Source organism: Sus scrofa, chromosome 14, assembly GCF_054392235.1.
Source record: "Sus scrofa isolate SSC_HxYL_T2T_F1_AM1 chromosome 14, Sscrofa_HxYL_maternal_Yorkshire_Landrace_v2.0, whole genome shotgun sequence".
In the NCBI taxonomy this organism is placed as follows: Eukaryota; Metazoa; Chordata; class Mammalia; order Artiodactyla; family Suidae; genus Sus; species Sus scrofa.
In genome coordinates this window covers 13,103,240-13,120,695 of record NC_139396.1, presented here as the reverse complement: position 1 = coordinate 13,120,695, position 17,456 = coordinate 13,103,240, and the positions used below count along the sequence as shown (strand labels likewise).

At 39.1% G+C, this 17,456-nt stretch overlaps 1 protein-coding gene across 1 annotated transcript in view; it reads left to right on the top strand.

Moving 5' to 3' along the window:
• Positions 1-17,456, top strand: part of LOC102160834 (NUT family member 2D-like) — a 135,381-nt gene that overhangs the window by 16,219 nt on the left and 101,706 nt on the right. The window lies entirely within an intron of this gene.

The window sequence follows — 17,456 nt, the reverse complement described above, 5'->3', positions numbered from 1 at the left end:
TCATTGGTGTGTGTGTATATCACATTATATTTGAATTGTGAGTGGGGCATCCTGGGCGGTGTGCCATTTTATGTGTGCCTTGGCCCTTCATTCTGAATCACAGCATTGCTCCTCTCAGGTTGATTCAATCTTTAGGGTCAAGAATTCCTCCCTCCAAATGCTGGTGAATTCCAGTGGAAATCATGTGGATGGATTTAGGGTATCTGTACCTTAGGCAGGGACACACCTTCAGCATTTGTATGGTCCTAGAATCTGGGGCCCTAGAAGGGTGAGGCTGATTGCAGATCACTCTCTAGCACAGAACCTTCTCAGGTGTGTGGTTGGCCGACAAGCAGCAGTCAGGAAGTCATGGGGATTCATGGATAAGAGGTAAGGTGGGCAAGTGTTCTCCCAGGAAAACCCCCTGAGAATCAGTTGGGCAAGCACAGGTATTCCTGGCTCTTCTGTGGCACAGCTGGTAGGCAAGGACACCATGCACATGGGGTCCAGATGGTTCAAGTCTCTAGAGCCATGTGTCCCTGTGCCCAGTTGCCCCAGTGTGGTGGGAACTACTGTTGGTCAGGCTGGTAAGCTGTATGAGCAATTCTCCACCACCATATCTCTGTGGAAACCCAAGTCCTCAGGGATAGGCAGGACCTCTAGGGTCAGTGAGCTGACAAGGACAAATGCGGGGAGGCCTTGTCTCTAAGGGAGGCTTGGGGAGTGAGGCCTGGAGAGCCTGGGGAGTCCTTCTCTGAGGAGATATGGCTCTGATATTCGCAAACCTTTAGACATGGTCCCTGTTCTTTTCTGAAGGTTCAGGATGCTTCTAACAATGGCGAGTTCCTTGGTTCTCAGATGACCTGACCCTATTTTACTTTATTCCACATCCAGCCATCAACCCAACAGGGAGCCATATGCTCACCATGTCCACCAGCTGACCCTACAGCCTCCTGCTTCCCTTCCCAAAATAGACCTCTCTATTTTGACTCAGCCCCTGGATTCCATAGAGTGAACTGTTAGTGAGCTCTAGGATGATATTCAAGAGCCTCAAGCTGAACGGGCTTGCAAAATAGTAACTTTTTATAAGCCATTCCTAACATCTTCCCTGCTCACACTGATAGGTGGACAATTCCATCATAGTCACAAAGAAGGGTGAATCTGTGGCAGCCTTTGGAGCCTGTGGAATCTCGTTTTGTAGCATTTGGGGTTCCATACATTTAAAAGGTCACTCAGCCTGCTTCAGCTTCCCTTTTAGCAGATTGATAAATAAAAGACAGAAAATAATGGTCTCCGGAGGAGACAGTTTGGGGGGTGGGGGGATGTGCTTGGGCTGTGGATGGAAATCCTGTGAAATTGGATTATTATGGTCATTGTGCAATTACAGATGAGTAATAAATAATAATAGTAAAATAAAATAAAATAATATAAAATAAAATAAAATAAAATAAAATAAAATAAATCATGGACGGTAATGTACAGCATGGGGACTGCAGTTAATACCGCATTGTGTGTTGGAGAGTAGCTGAGAGAATGGATCTTAAGAGTCCTTGGATGCCCTAGTGGAGAGTGGGTTAAGGATCCAGTGGTATCATTGCTGTGGCTCAGGTCACTGCTGTGGCGCAGGTTCAATCCCTGGCTCAGAAACTTCTGCATGTCACAGGCACAGCCAAAAGGAAAAAAAAAAGTTCTTATCACAGAAAGAAAATGTGTAACTCTTTGTGGTAATGGATGTTAACTAGGTTTACTGTGATCATTTTACACTGACAGTTTTAGCCAGTACTCTTCCTATTTGGATGGCTTTTATTTCCTTTGTTTGTGTGTTTGCTGTGGATAGAACTTCTAGTAATATGTTGAATAACATTGGTGCTGAGAGTGGGCATCCGTGTCTTGCTCCATATTTTCATGGGAAGGCTTTCAGCTTTTCTCCATTGAGTATTATATTTTCTGCGGGTTTGTCATAAATGGCTTTATTTATGTTAAGGATTGTTCCCTCTTAGACCCACTTTATTAAGAGTTTTGATCATGAATATATGTTGGACTTTGTCAAATGCTTTTTCTGCATCTTTTGAGATGATCATGTGGTTTCTGACTGTTTTGTTAATGTGGTGCATGGCATTGTTTGATTTGAGTGTGTTGAACCATCCTTGTGAACCTGGGGAGAATCCCACCTGGTAACGGAAAGTTTTTCAAAGTCATTTTCTGTTCTACACAGAAGTTGTATCCATATTTTTTTAGATCCCACATATAAGTGATAGCATATGATATTGGTGTCTCACTGTCTTACTAACTTCACTTAGCATGATACTTGTCTATATCCGTCCATGTTGCTGCAAGTGCCATTAGTTCTTTCGTTTTAATGGCTAATATCCCATGGTGTTTATGTACCACCTCTTCTTTATCCATTCTTCTGTTGATGGACATTTAGGTTGCTTCCAGATCTTGGCTATTGTAAAGTGCTTCAGTGGACACTTGGGTGCCTAGGTCTTTTCAAGTCATGGATTTCTCTGGATAGATGCCCAGGAGTGGGATTTCTGGATCATATGATAATTCTGTTTTCAGTTTTTTTGAGACATGATCATAGTGTTTTCCACAGTGGCTGTATCAATTTTCATTCCCACCAACACTGTTAAGAGGGTCCCCATTTCTCCACATCCTCTACAGCACTTATTTATTGCAGACTTTTTGACGATGGCCATCCTGGTGGGTATGAGGGAGTACCCCATTGTATCTTGATTTGTATTTTTTTAATAAGTAGTGATGATAAACATCTTTTCTTGTGCTTTATGACCATCAGTCTGTCTCCTTTGGAGAATTGTCTAAGTCTTCTGCCCATTTTTTTGGAGGTGATTATAAATTTTGGAGATGAATCCCTTGTCAGTTGCTTCATTTGCAAATATTTTCTCCCATTCCATGGGTCGTCTTTTTTTTGGTTTGTTTAGGTGCAAACAAGGTTTTCCTGTGCAAAACCTTCTAAGTTTATGTATGTATATATGTATGTATTCATTTGTTTGTTTGTTTATTATTTTTAATTCATTGATTTTAGATTATAATGTGTTTTTTTCCCCATTATAGCTGTTTTTCAGGATTCTGTCAATTTTTTACTCTATGGCAAGGTGGCCCAGTCTCACTTACATATATATCTTTTTTCTCACATTATTCTCCATCATAAGTTGTCTAGACATAGTTCCCAGGGCTATATTGAATTTTATTACATTTATAGTTGTTCAGCAAACATAACAACCTGATTTTACAGCATTTCCATCCCAAACACCCAGCCCACCCCACCTACTCCCCAACTTGTCTCCTTTGGAAACCATTAGTTTTCTAAAGTCGGTTAGTCTATTTCTGCTCTGCAAAGATGTTCATTGTATCCCTTTTTTAGATTCCACCTATAAGTGATATCATATGATGTTTGTCTTTCACTGTCTAACTTCACTTAGGACAATAATTTCTAGGTCCATCCATGCTGCTGTAAATGGCATTATTTCATTCTTTATGATTTATTTTATTTTATTTTTTTGCATTTTAGGGCCAAACCTAGGGCATATGGAAGTTTCCATTTAGGGATTGAATCCCAGCTGCAGCTGCTGGTCTACACCACAGTCCAAGCAACATGGCATCAGCCACATCTATGACCTACACCACATTTGACAGCAATGCCAGCTCCCCGACTCACGGAAGAAGGCTTGGGTTCAAACCTGCATCCACATGGATACCAGCCAGATTCATGACCACTGGGCCACTGTGGGAACTCCCATCATTCATTTGTATGATTGGGTAATATTCCATTGTGTATATGGACGACATCTTCTTTATCTCCTCCACTGCCGATGGACATTTAGGTTGTTTGCATGGCTTGGGTATTGTACCTAGTACTGCAATGAACATTGGAGTACAGGTATCTTTTCAAGTCATGTTTTCTCTGGAGAGATGCCCAGGAGTAGGATTGCTGGATCAAGGGTAATTCTATTTTAAGTGTTCTGAGCAATCTCCACACTCTTTTCCATAGTATTGCACCAATTTGCATTCCCACCAAAAGTATGATAAGGGTTCCATTTTCTCCACCCCTCTTCAGCATTTCCAGGTTGTAAACTTTTTAATGATGGCCATGCTGGGTGGTGTAAGGTAGTTCCTCCTAGTAGTTTTGATTTGCATTTCTCTAATAATTAGTGCTGTTGAACATCTTTTCATGTGTTTTTTGGCCATCTGTTATGTCTTCTTTGGAGAATTGTCGGTTTAAGTCTTCTGCCCATTTTTTGATGTGGTTATTTTCTTGTTTGTAATTGAGCTGCAGGGGTAACTATAAATTTTGGAGATGAACCCCGTGTCAGTCTCTTCATTTGCAAATATGTTCTCCCATTCTTTGGGTTGTCTTTTTGTTCTGTTTAGGGTTTCCTTTGCTGTGCAGAAAGTTTTAAATTTAATTAAGTCCCATTGATTTTTTTTGTTCTTATTGTTATTACTCTAGGAGGTGGATCTGAGAAGATATTGCTTTGGTTTATATCAGAGAGTGTTTGGCCTAGGTTTTCCTTCAAGAGTTTTATGTTATCTGGTCTTCTATTTAGGTCTTTCATCCATTTTGCATTTATTGTTGTGTGTGGTGTTAGGAAGTGTTCTGATTTCATTCTTTTCCATGTGGCTGTCCAGGTTTCATGGCATCATTTATTGAAGGTACAGTCTTTTCTCTATTGTATGTTCTCGCTTCTATTGCCATAGATTAGTTGACTGTAGGTGTGTGGGATTAATTCTGGGCTTTCTATCCTGTTCCACTGATCTACATTTCTGTCTTTGTGCCAGTACCATATGGTTTTGATGCTTAGTAGAATAATCTGAAGTCAGGGAACTTGATTCTTCCAGCTCTGTTTTGCTTTCTCAGGATGTCTGGCTATTCTGAGCCTTTCATGTTTTCAAACAAACTTTTAGATATTTTCTTCTAGTTCTACAAAAACTGTCCTTGGTAGTTTGATAGGGATTGCATGGAATCTGCAGATTGCCTTGGGTAGTACAGTAATTTTGATAATATTGATTCTTCCAATCCAAAAAGATGGTATTTCCATCTGTTTGTGTGACCTTTGATGTCTTTCATCAGTGTCTTATAGTCTTCAGAGTACAGGTCTCTTGTCTCTTTAGGTAGGTTTATTCCTATGAATTTCATTCTCATTGATGTGATGGTTGATGGGATTGTTTCCTGAATTTCTCTTTCTGATCTTTCATTCTTAGTATGTAGAAATGCCATGAATTTCTGTGTATTAATTTTGTATTCTGTGACTTTTCCAAATTCATCAATGAATGCTAACAGTTTTCAGGTAGCATCTTTAGGATTTTCTAGGTATAGTATCATGCCTCCGCAAATAGAGTTGTACCTCTTCCTTTCCAATTTGGATTCCTTTTATTTCATTTTCTTCTCTGATTGCCATGCCCAAGACTTCCAAAACTATGTTGAATATTAGTGGTGAGAGCAGACATCCTTCACCACAGAGGGAATTCTTTCAGCTTTTTACCATGCACAATGATGTTAGCTGTGTGTTTGTCATATATGCCCTTTAGAATGTTGAGGTATGTTCCTTCCATACCCATGTCTGAAGGGATTTTATGGGTGTTGCATTTTGTGAAAGTCTTTCTCTGCACCGATGGAGAGGGTGATATGGTTTTTATTCCTCAGTTTGTTAATGTGGTGTATCATACTGTTTGATTTGTGGATATTGAAGAATCCTTGCATTGCTGGGACAGATCCCACTTGATCATAATGTACAAACCTTTCAATGTACTGTTGGATTTGGTTTGCTAGTATTTTGGTGAGGATTTTTGCATCTAGATTCATTGGAGATATTGGCCAGTAGTTTTCTTTTTTTGTGGCATCTTTGTCTCGTTTTGATATCAGGGTGATGGTGGACTTCTAGAATGAGTTTGGAAGCGTTCATTCCTCTGAAAGTTTTTGGAATAGTTTCAGAGGAATAGGTGTTATCTCTTCTCTAAATGTTTGAATCGAATTTCGTGTGAAGCCATCTGGTCCTAGACTTTTATTTTTTGGAATTTTTTAAATCACAGTTTCAATTTCTGTGCTTGTGATTGGTCCATTCATCTTTTCTAGTTCATCTTGGTTTAGTCTTAGAAGATTGTAGTTTTCTAAGAATTTGTCCATTTCTTCTAGGATTTCCCTTTTATTGGTATAGATTTATTGGTATGTAGTAGTCTCGTAGGATCCTCTGTATTTCTGTAATGTCCTTTGTAACTTCTCCTTTTTCATCTCTAATTTTATGGATTTGAGTCCTCTTTTTTTTCTTTTTTTTTGATAAGTCTGACTAAGGGTTTTTCAATTGTGTTGATCTTTTCAAAGAACCAGTTTTTATTTTTATTGCTCTTTTCTATGTTTTTCTTCCTTTCTATTTCATTCATTTCTGCTCTGATCTTTATTATTTCTTTCCTTCTTATATCTTTAGGTCTTGTCTGTTACACTCTCTCAGGCTGCTTTAGATGTGAAGTTAGGTTGTTTATTTGAGCTTTCTCTTGTTTCCTGAGGTATGCTTGTATTGCTATAAACTTCCCTCTTAGAACTGCTTTTGCTATAGTTTTCCTCTTTGATCTCTTCGATGATCCATTGGTTGTTTGGTAGCATGTTGTTTAGCCTTCATGTCTTTGTGTGTGTGTGGTTTTTGGCAATTTTTTTCTTGTTGATTTCAAGTTGAATAGCGTTGTGTTTGGAAAAAGATGCTGGATAAGATTTCCATTTTCTTAAAGTTACCACAGCTTGATTTGTGGCCCAGTATGTGATCATTCTTAGAGCAAATTCCATGTGCACTTGAGAAGAAGTGTATTCTGCTGCTTTTGGATGGAATGTCCTATAACTCTCTATTCAATCCATCTGGTCTAATGCTTCATTTAGGGCCTGAGTTTTCTTGTTGATTTTCTGTCCGGATGATCTGTCCATTGCAGTAAGTGGGGTGTTAAAGTCCCCTGCTCTATGGTGTTGTTGTTAATTTCTCCTTTTAAGGTTGTTAGCAGTTGCCTTATATATTGAAGTGATCCTCGATTGGTCCTTTGATCATTATGTAATGCCCATCTTTGTCTCTTATCATATTCTTTATTTTCAGGCCTATTTTGTCTGATATGAGTATCATTACTCCAGCGTTTTTGATTGCCATTTGCATGGAATATTTTCTTCCATCCTCTCATTTTCAATTTGTATGTGTCCCTAGAAAGTGAAGTGGGTCTCTTGAAGACAGCATATGTATGGGTCTTGTTTTTGTATCCATTCAGCCAGTCTAGATCTTTTGGTTGGGGCATTTACTCCGTTTACATGTAAGCTATTTACTGATTTGTATGTTCTTATTGCCATTTCATTAACTGTTTTGGATTTGTTGCTGTTGCTCTTTTTTCTTCCCTTCTTCTCTTGGTCTCTCCTTTTGTGGATTGATGACTACCTTTAGCGTTGTATTTGAGTTGATTGCTCTTATTTGTGTGTGTATCTATTGTAGGTTTTTGGCCTGTAGTTACCCTGAAGTTTTGAGATAGGCGTCTCTCTCTCTCTGATTGTTTTAAGTTGTTGGTCTCTTAATTGGAAGTGCATCTCCAGTGTCCTGCATTTGTACCCTCCTCTTCTCCCAATTTCTGGTTTTGGTAGCATATTGAAGCGTGGATGATTTCCTACATTTACTGTGTCTATGCCTTTACTGTGTCTATGCCTTTACTGGTGATCCTTGTCATTTGTAGTGTTTTGGTTTCTAGTTGTGGCCTTTTATTTGCCTCAGGAAGTTCTTTCAGTATTTGTTGTAAATCTGGGTTAGTGGTGCTGAAGGCTCTTAACTGTTGTTTGTCTGTAAAGCTTTTGCTTTCTCCTTCAAATCAGAATGAAAGCCTTGCTGGGTAGAGTAATCTTGGTTGGAGATTTTTCCTTTCATCTCGTTAAGTATATCGTGCCACTCCCTTCTGGCCTGCAGAGCTTCTGCTGAAAAATCAGCTGAAAAGCTTTTCAGGATTCCCATGGATGTTATGTGTTTGTTTTCCCTAGATGCTTTCCATATGTTCTCTTTGTCTTTAATTTTGTCCAGTTTCATGAATATGTGTCTTGGGGTGTTCCTCCTTGGGTTTATTTCATATGGTACTCAGTGTGCTTCCTAGATTTCAGTGAGTGATTCCTTCCCCATGGTAGGGAAGTTTTGGCCTATTATCTCTTCAAATAGGTTCTCTGGCCTTTTCTCTCTCTCTTCTTCTTTTGGCACCCTTATAATGCAGATGTTGGTGCATGTAATGTTGTCCTAGAGGTCTCTTAGACTGTCTTCCAATCTATTCAATCTTTTTTCTTTTTCTGTTCCACATCAGTGATTTCCAATAGTGTGTCCTCCACCTCACTTGTTCATTCTTCTGCCTCATGTATTCTGTTGTTGGCTGCTTCTAATGAATTTTATATTTCAGGTATTGTATTTTTCATCTCTGCTTGCTTCAGTCTTAAATTTCGTATTTCTTTGCTCAGTGTTTCCTGTAAATTATCAGTCTTTGCCTCCCATCTGTTTCCAATGCCCTACATCACATTATGATCATCAGTCTAAAGTCTTTTTCCTGGAGGCTGATACTCTGCAGATCACTTAGCTGTTTTTCTGGGGTTTTTCTCTCTCCTTCATCTGGGTTATGGTTCTCTGCCTTTACATTTTTATAGGTTTTTGGTGTGGTCTCCTTTTTCCAGAAAACAATGTGGTAGCCCCTCTTTCTTCTGAAGTCCGCACCCTTTGAGGCTGAAGTTGGTATGGGGGCTTGCTATAGGCTTCCTGATGGAAAGGACTGGTGCCTGCCCACTGGTAGGTGGAGCTGCTTCTTACCCCTCTGGAGGATGGGTCTTTGCTCTGGGTGAGATTAGAGGCAGTTGTGTGATTAGGGTGTCTTTAGGCAGCCTGTTTACTGATGGGTGGGGCTGTGATCTCACCTGGATTCGTGTTTGACCTGGGGCTACTCAGCGCTGATAGGTGTGGCCGGATTTTCCCAAAATGGCCACCTCTAGAGGAACACATGCCAGTGAGCACTCCTGAGACTTTTGCTTCCAGTGTCCTTCCCCAGCAGTGATCCACAGTCACTACCTGTTTTCCCAGGAGATCCTCCAAGAACTGCAGTCAGGCTTGCCCCAGATTCCCATGGAGTCTCTACTTTGTCTGGGACCCCGTGGATATGAAAGCCTGTGTGTACCTTTCAAGAATGGGGTTTCTAGAATAGATTTATAAGGAGATCCTGCTGAATAGCATTGAGAACTATGTCTAGATACTCATGTCGCAACAGAAGAAAGGGTGGGATAAAAAACTGTAACTGCAATGTATACATCTAAGGATGACCTGACCCCCTTGCTGTACAGTGGGAAAATAATAAAAAAGAAAAAGAATGGGGTTTCTGTCTCCCCCAGTCCCATGGAGCTTTAGCACAGAAGCCCTACTACCCTCAATGCCAGATGCTCTTGGGGCTCTTTCTCCCAATGCCATACCCCCAGGTATGGGGATCCAATGTGGGACTCAGAACTCTCGCTCCTATAGGTGGGTCTCTGTGACACAGTTCCTTTCCAGTCTGTGTGCTGCCCACATGATGCTCATGGGCTTGTGTATATCACATAATAGGCCTTCCTACCATCTTGATGTGGTCTCCTCTTTGTTTCTTGGAGTAGGATATCTTTTTTGAAAGTTTCCAATCCATTTTGTTGAAGGTTGTTCAGCATTTGGTGGTAATTTTGTTGTTTTGAAGAGAGCAGGTGAACTCCATTCCTTCTGTCCTGCCATCTTAATCCAGTCCCCTTCTCCTCATTTTTCAACTGGGTTTTGTTTGTTTGTTTGTTTTGTTTTTGCTGTTGAGTTGTATAAGTTGTTTGTATGTTTTGGAAATTAAGCTCTTGTCAGTTACATTATTTGAAACTCTTTTCTCCCATTGCATAGATTGTCTTTTTGCTTTTTTTTAAAGTTTTCCATTGCTGTGCAAATGCTTGTGGGCTTGATTAGCTCCCATTGGTTTATTTTTGTTTTTTCATTCTATTGCTTTGGGGGACTGACCTAAGAAAACCTTTCAATGTTTGATGTCAGGGAATGTTTCGCCTATGATCTCCTCCAGGAGTTTTATGATGTCTTATCTTATGTTTAAGTTTTTAAGCCATTTTGAGTTTATTTTTGTGTACGGTATGAGAGTGTGTTCTAGTTCTAGTATGAGAGTGTGATTTACGTGGAATTGTTCTGCTTTGTCCATACCACTTGGGGAGGAGACAATCTTTCCCTGATTTTGTATTCTTGCCTCGTTTGTCAAAGATTGTTTGGCCATAGTTGTCTGGGGTTATTTCTGGGTTCTGTATTCTGTTCCATTGGAGTGTATGTCGTTTTGGTACCAGTACCACACTGTCTTGATGATTGTAGCTTTGTAATATTGTCTGAAGTCTGAGAGAGTTATGCCTCCTGCTTGGTTTGTGTTCCTCAGGATTGCTTTGGCAATTCTGAGTCTTTTATGGATCCATATTAATTTTTGGATTGTTTGTTCTAGTTCTGTGAAAAATGGCATGGGTAATTTGATAGGGATTGCCTTGAATCTGTTGATTGATTTGGGTAGGAGTGTCATGTAAATGATATTAATTCTTCCAATCCAGGAGTGTGGAACATCTTTCTGTTTCTTTGAATCCTCTTTAACTGTCTTGAGTGAAGTTGTAGAGTTCTCAGCATGGAAGTCTTTCACCTCCTTGGTCAGGTTAACAGCTGTTGCCTTATGTTTTGAGGTAACCGTCTTTCGGGTGTATATGTATTTACCATCCCTATGCATGCTTCTTGGATTGATCCTTTGATCATTATGTCATGACCTTGTTTGTCTCTTATAATATTCTTTATTTTAAGGTTTAATTTGTCTGAAAAGAGTATTGCTGCTCCAGCTTTCTTTTGACTCCATATGCATGGAATATTTTCTTCCATCCCCTCGCTTTCACTTTTCATATGTCCCTAGAACTGACGTGAGTCTCTTGGAGACAGCATATATGTGGGTCTTTAGTATCCATTCAGCCTGTCTATATCTTTTGGTTGGGGCATTTAGTCCAATGACATTACCATTTTATGAACTGTTTTGTATTTGTTTTTGTTGGCCTCTTTTCCTTCCCTTCTTCTCTTCTCTTGTGGTTTGATGAGTCTATATAGTGTTGTGTTTGGACTGCTTTTTATTATTTTTGTGTGTATTGATTGTAGATTGTTGGTCACAGTTCCCATGAAGTTTTGATATAGGATTCTATCTATAAACAAATTGTTTTAAGTTGTTGGTCTCTTAGTTGCAAATGCAACTCTGGTATGCTGCATTTGTACCCTCTTTGGATGCTTTCTGGATTTTTCAGCATATTTGTGTGTGGATGATTTCCTGCCTTTACTATATGTATATGTATATGTTTACCGGTAAGCCGTGTCGTTTTTAGTATTTTTTATTTTAGTGGTGGCTTTTTCATGTCCACCTCTTGAAGTTCCTGTAGTATTTGTTGTAAAGCTGGTTTGGTAGTGTTGAAAACCTTCCTGGGCTTCGCTTATATGTTATGTGTTTCTTTTCCCTAGCTGCTTTCAACATTTTTTTTTATTTATTTTATTTTCCCACTGTACAGCAAGGGGGTCAGGTTATCCTTACATGTATACATTACAATTACAGTTTTTACCCCACCATTTCTTCTGTTGCACCATGAGTATCTAGACATAGTTCTCAATGCTATTCAGCGGGATCTCCTTGTAAATCTATTCTAGGATGTGTCTGATAAGCCCAAGCTCCCGATCCCTCCCACTCCCTCACACTCCCATCAGGCAACCACAAGTCTCTTCTCCAAGTCCATGATTTCTTTTCTGAGGAGATGTTCATTTGTGCTGGATATTAGATTCCAGTTATAAGTGATATCATATGGTATTTGTCTTTGTCTTTCTGGCTCATTTCACTCAGTATGAGATTCTCTAGTTCCATCCATGTTGCTGCAAATGGCATGATGTCATCCTTTTTTATGGCTGAGTAGTATTCCATTGTGTATATATACCACATCTTCCGAATCCAATCCTCTGTTGATGGACATTTGGATTGTTTCCATGTCCTGGCTATTGTGAATAGGGCTGCAATGAACATGCGGGTGCATGTGTCTCTTTTAAGTAGAGCTTTGTCCGGATAGATGCCCAAGAGTGGGATTGCGGGGTCATGTGGAAGTTCTATGTATAGATTTCTAAGGTATCTCCATACTGTTCTCCATAGTGGCTGTACCAGTTTACATTCCCACCAACAGTGCAGGAGGGTTCCCTTTTCTCCACACCCCCTCCAGCACTTGTTATTTGTGGATTTATTAATGATGGCCATTGTGACTGATGTGAGGTGGTATCTCATGGTAGTTTTGATTTGCATTTCTCTTATAATCAGTGATGTTGAGCATTTTTTCATGTGTTTGTTGGCCATCTGTATATCTTCCTTGGAGAACAGTCTATTCAGGTCTTTTGCCCATTTTTCCATTGATTGATTGGCTTTTTTGCTGTTGAGTTGTATAAGTTGCTTGTATATTCTAGAGATTAAGCCCTTGTCAGTTGCATCATTTGAAACTATTTTCTCCCATTCTGTAAGTTGTCTTTTTGTTTTCTTTTTGGTTTCCTTTGCTGTGCAAAAGCTTTTCAGTTTGATGAGGTCCCATGGGTTTATTTTTGCTCTAATTTCTATTGCTTTGGGAGACTGACCTGAGAAAATATTCATGATGTTGATGTCTGAGAGTGTTTTGCCTATGTTTTCTTCTAGGAGTTTGATGGTGTCCTGTCGTATATTTAAGTCTTTCAGCCATTTGGAGTTTATTTTTGTGCATGGTGTGAGGGTGTGTTCTAGTTTCATTGCTTTGCATGCAGCTGTCCAGGTTTCCCAGCAATGCTTGCTGAATAGACTTTCCTTTTCCCATTTTATGTTCTTGCCTCCTTTGTCAAAGATTAATTGACCATAGGTGTCAGGGTTAATTTCCGGATTCTCTCTTCTGTTGCATTGGTCGGTCTGTCTGTTTTGATACCAGTACCACACTGTTTTGATGATTGTGGCTTTGTAGTATTTCTTGAAGTCTGGGAGAGTTATGCCTCCTGCTTGGTTTTTGTTTCTCAGGATTGCTTTGGCGATTCTGGGTCTTTTGTGGTTCCATATAAATGTTTGGATTGTTTGTTCTAGTTCTGTGAAAAATGTCCTGGGTAATTGGATAGGGATTGCATTGAATCTGTATATTGCTCTGGGTAGTATGGCCATTTTCACAATATTGATTTTTCCAATCCAGGAACGTGGAATATCTTTCCATTTCTTTACATCTTCTTTGATTTCTTTGATTAAGGTTTTATAGTTCTCGGCATGTATGTCCTTTACTTCTTTGGTCAGGTGTATTCCGAGGTATTTGATTTTGTGTGGTACAATGTTAAAAGGTATCGTATTTTTGGATTCCTTTTCTAATGTTTCATTGCTGGTATACAGAAATGCAACTGACTTCTGAATGTTAATCTTATATCCTGCCACTTTGCTGAATTTATGAATCAGTTCAAGTAGTTTTGGGGTTGAGTCCTTAGGGTTTTCTAGGTATAGAATCATGTCATCTGCATACAGTGATAGTTTGATCTCTTCTCTTCCTATATGGATGCCTTTGATTTCTTTTGTTTGTCTAATTGCTGTGGCTAAGACTTCCAAAACGATGTTGAAGAGCAGTGGTGAGAGTGGGCATCCCTGTCTTGTTCCAGATTTGAGTGAGAAGGCTTTCAGTTTTTCCCCATTGAGGATTATATTTGCTGTGGGTTTATCATAAATGGCTTTGATTATATTCAGGAATGTTCCCTCTATACCCACTTTGGCGAGGGTCTTGATCATGAATGGATGTTGAACTTTGTCAAATGCTTTTTCTGCGTCTATTGAGATGATCATATGATTTTTGACTTTTGTTTTGTTAATGTGGTGTATGATGCTGATTGATTTGCGTATGTTGAACCATCTTTGTGAACCTGGAATGAACCCAACCTGGTCATGGTGTATAATTTTTTTGATATGTTGTTGGATTCGGTTGGCTAAGATTTTGTTGAGAATTTTTGCATCTATATTCATCAATGATATTGGGCGATAGTTTTCTTTTTTGGTGGTATCTCTGCCTGGTTTTGGAATGAGGGTGATGGTGGCCTCATAGAATGTCTTTGGGAGTATTCCTTCTTCTTCAACCTTTTGAAAGAGTTTAAGGAGGCTGGGCACCAATTCCTCTTTATATGTTTGATAGAATTCACCTAAGCCATCTGGTCCTGGACTTTTATTTGTAGGGAGTGATTTTATGACCTCTTCAATTTCATTTCTAGTGATTGGTCTGTTCAGTTGGTCTGTTTCTGCTTGATTCAGTTTTAGCAGGCTGTGAGATTCTAGAAAAGTGTCCATTTCTTCCAGATTGTCAAACTTATTGCCATATAGTTGTTCATAGTATTCTCTTATGGTTTTTTGTATTTCTGCTGTATCCGTTGTGATTTCTCCTTTTTCATTTATAGTTTTGGTGATTTGGGTTCTTTCTCTCCTCTTTTTAGTGAGTCTGGCCAGGGGTTTGTCAATTTTGTTCACCTTTTCAAAGAACCAGCTCTTGGTTTTATTAATTTTCTCTATTGTTTTTTGAGTCTCTATTTGATTGATTTCTTCTTTGATCTTTATAATTTCCTTCCTTCTGCTGACTTTAGGACTTTTTTGTTCTTCTTTTTCTAATTCATTTAGTTGGAGGGTTAAGTTGTCAATTTGGGATCTTTCTTCTTTTTTGAGAAAGGCCTGTATTGCTATAAATTTCCCTCTGAGCACTGTTTTCGCAGCATCCCATAGATTTTGAGAGGTTGTGTCTTCATTATCATTTGTTTCAAGGTAGTTTTTAATTTCCTTCTTGATTTCCTCATTGACCCATTGGTTTTTTAGTAGCATGTTGTTTAGTCTCCATGGAGTAGGTTTTTTCTCTTTGCTTTTCCCGTGGTTGATTTCTAATTTCATGGCATTGTGGTCAGAGAAGATACTTGAGATAATTTCTATGCTCCTAAATTTATTGAGATTCGCTTTATGTCCCAATATGTGGTCGATTCTTGAGAATGTTCCATGAGCATTTGAGAACAATGTGTTTTCTGATTTTTTTGGATGTAGTGTCCTGAAGATATCAATTAAGTCTAACTTTTCTATTGTTTCCTTTAGGATCTCTGTTGCTTTATTGGTTTTCTGTCTAGAGGATCTGTCCATTGATGTGAGGAGGGTATTTAGGTCTCCTACTATGATTGTATTCTCATCAATATCTCCCTTTATGTCTGTTAATATTTGTTGTATGTATCTGGGTGCTCCTATGTTTGGGGCATATATGTTGATGATAGTAACATCCTCTCCTTGGATGGATCCCTTAATCATTAAATAGTGTCCTTCTTTGTCTTTCTTTATGTCTTTTGTTTTAAAGTCTATTTTGTCTGATATGAGCGTTGCGACTCCTGCTTTTCTGTCATGTCTATTGGCATGAAATACTTTTCCCCAGCCTTTCACTTTCAACCTATATGTATCTTTTGTCCTAAGGTGAGTTTCTTGTAGGCAGCATATTGAAGGTTTTTGCCTTTTTATCCACTCAGCCATTCTGTGTCTTTTGATTGGGGCATTCAGTCCATTGACATTTAAGGTGATAATTGATAGATGATTATTTATTGCCATTTGATCCTCGTGTTCCAGTTGATTCTATGGTTCTCCATTCTTCTTTTTTTTTTTTTTTTTTTTTTTTTTGGTTGGATGGTCTCCTGTTATTATCTGCTTGAGTGTATTTTTTTTCATTTTTTGCAAATGCAATATTTGATTTTGGCTTGTGGTTGCCCTGTTTTTTAAGTATGCTAACCCCTTCCCATAATTGTGTGTTTTAGCCTGATGGTCCTGTAAGTTCAAACACTTCATTATTATATTAAAATTAAGAAGAGAGACATACATACAAACAAAAAGGATTATTTACCTCCTAACATCCCTTGCCCATATTTTATGGTTTTGATAACTCTTTTATTTTTTTTCTTTTTAATTTTATTTTGTTTGAAGCATGTTCATGATTAAATCTGTATGCTGGCTTATTTGAGTGACTGCTCTCTGATTGCGGTTTCCTCAGTCCTAGTTCTTCCTCTTCTTCTTTTTTTTTTCTTTTCTTTTTTCTTCCCTTTCCTTCCTTTCGTTTTGGTTTAGAGAAGCCCTTTCAATATTTCCTTTAACTTGGTTTTTGTGTTGCTGTATTCTTTAAGTTTTTGTTTGTTGGGAAAAATTTTTATTTCCCCTTCTATTTTAAATGATATTCTTGCTGGATAAAGTATTCTAGGTTGCATATTTTTTTCCTTTTAGCACTTTAAATATCTCTTGCCATTCCCTCCTGGCCTGTAGTGTTTCTGTTGAGAAATCAGCTGATATTCTTATGGTAGTTCCCTTGTAGGTAACATTCTGGTTTTCTCTTGCTGCCTTTAGGATCCTCTCTTTATCACTAACTTTTGCCATTTTTATTATGATGTGTCTTGGTGTGGGTCTGTTTGGGTTCACTTTGTTTGGGGCCCTCTGTGCTTCTTGTATCTTGAATCCAGTATCCTTTAGATTTGGGAAGTTTCCAGTGATAATTTCTTCAAATATATTTTCCATCCCCTTATCTTTTTCTACTCCTTCTGGAATTCCTATTATGCGTAGATTGGCCTGTTTTATATTATCCCATAGGTCTCTTATATTGCTTTCCAGTTTTTTGATTCGGTTTTCTGTCTGTTGACCAGATTGAGTGATTTCCATTATTCTATCTTCCATATCACTGATTCATTCTTCTGCATTATTCATTCTGGTTTTTACTGCCCCTAGTTCAGTTTGCATCTCTGCAAATGAATGTTCTAGTTTTTCTTGGCTCCTCCTTATATTTTCTAGCTCCTTTCTGAGGGTATCTGCATTACTGTTCATATCTTCTCTTAATTCCTTCAGTATTTTCAGTATTTCTCTTTTGAATTCCAGGTCTGTCTGACTGCAGAGATCTGTTTCATTGTTGACTGTTTTAGGTGAGTTCTCCTGTTGGTTTGACTGGGGGTGGTTTCTCAGCTTCTTCATCTTGCTTGTTGTCTTCTTTCTCCTGAGGGAGTTGTACTCTCCGTGATCGGGTAGTGTTTGCCTTGTCACTGCCGTGAAATATTTCCTGAGGGCTGTCGTTGTTGGTCAATCTTTTTTGAGGCAGTGTGGCTTTTCTGGAGTGTTGATGGGACTAACAGTGTTTCTTTGAAGCAAAGGAGGACTTCCTGAGGGCAGACAGGACTGTGAGGTCCACCCCACGATGGTAGCAGATTTCACTTGGTTCTCAGCACCCCCTGGGGTCTTGGGCGGGTAGTAGGGCCCTTGGAGACTCAAGAGGCTCTTCCCCAGGGCAGCCCGATTCAGAAAGACCGTCTGAGATCTTTTCCCAACTCAGCCAGGCTTGTTGCAGCTTTTCTGGGCTGCAGGGGGTCCTGCCTGGAGCTGGCAGTCCTATG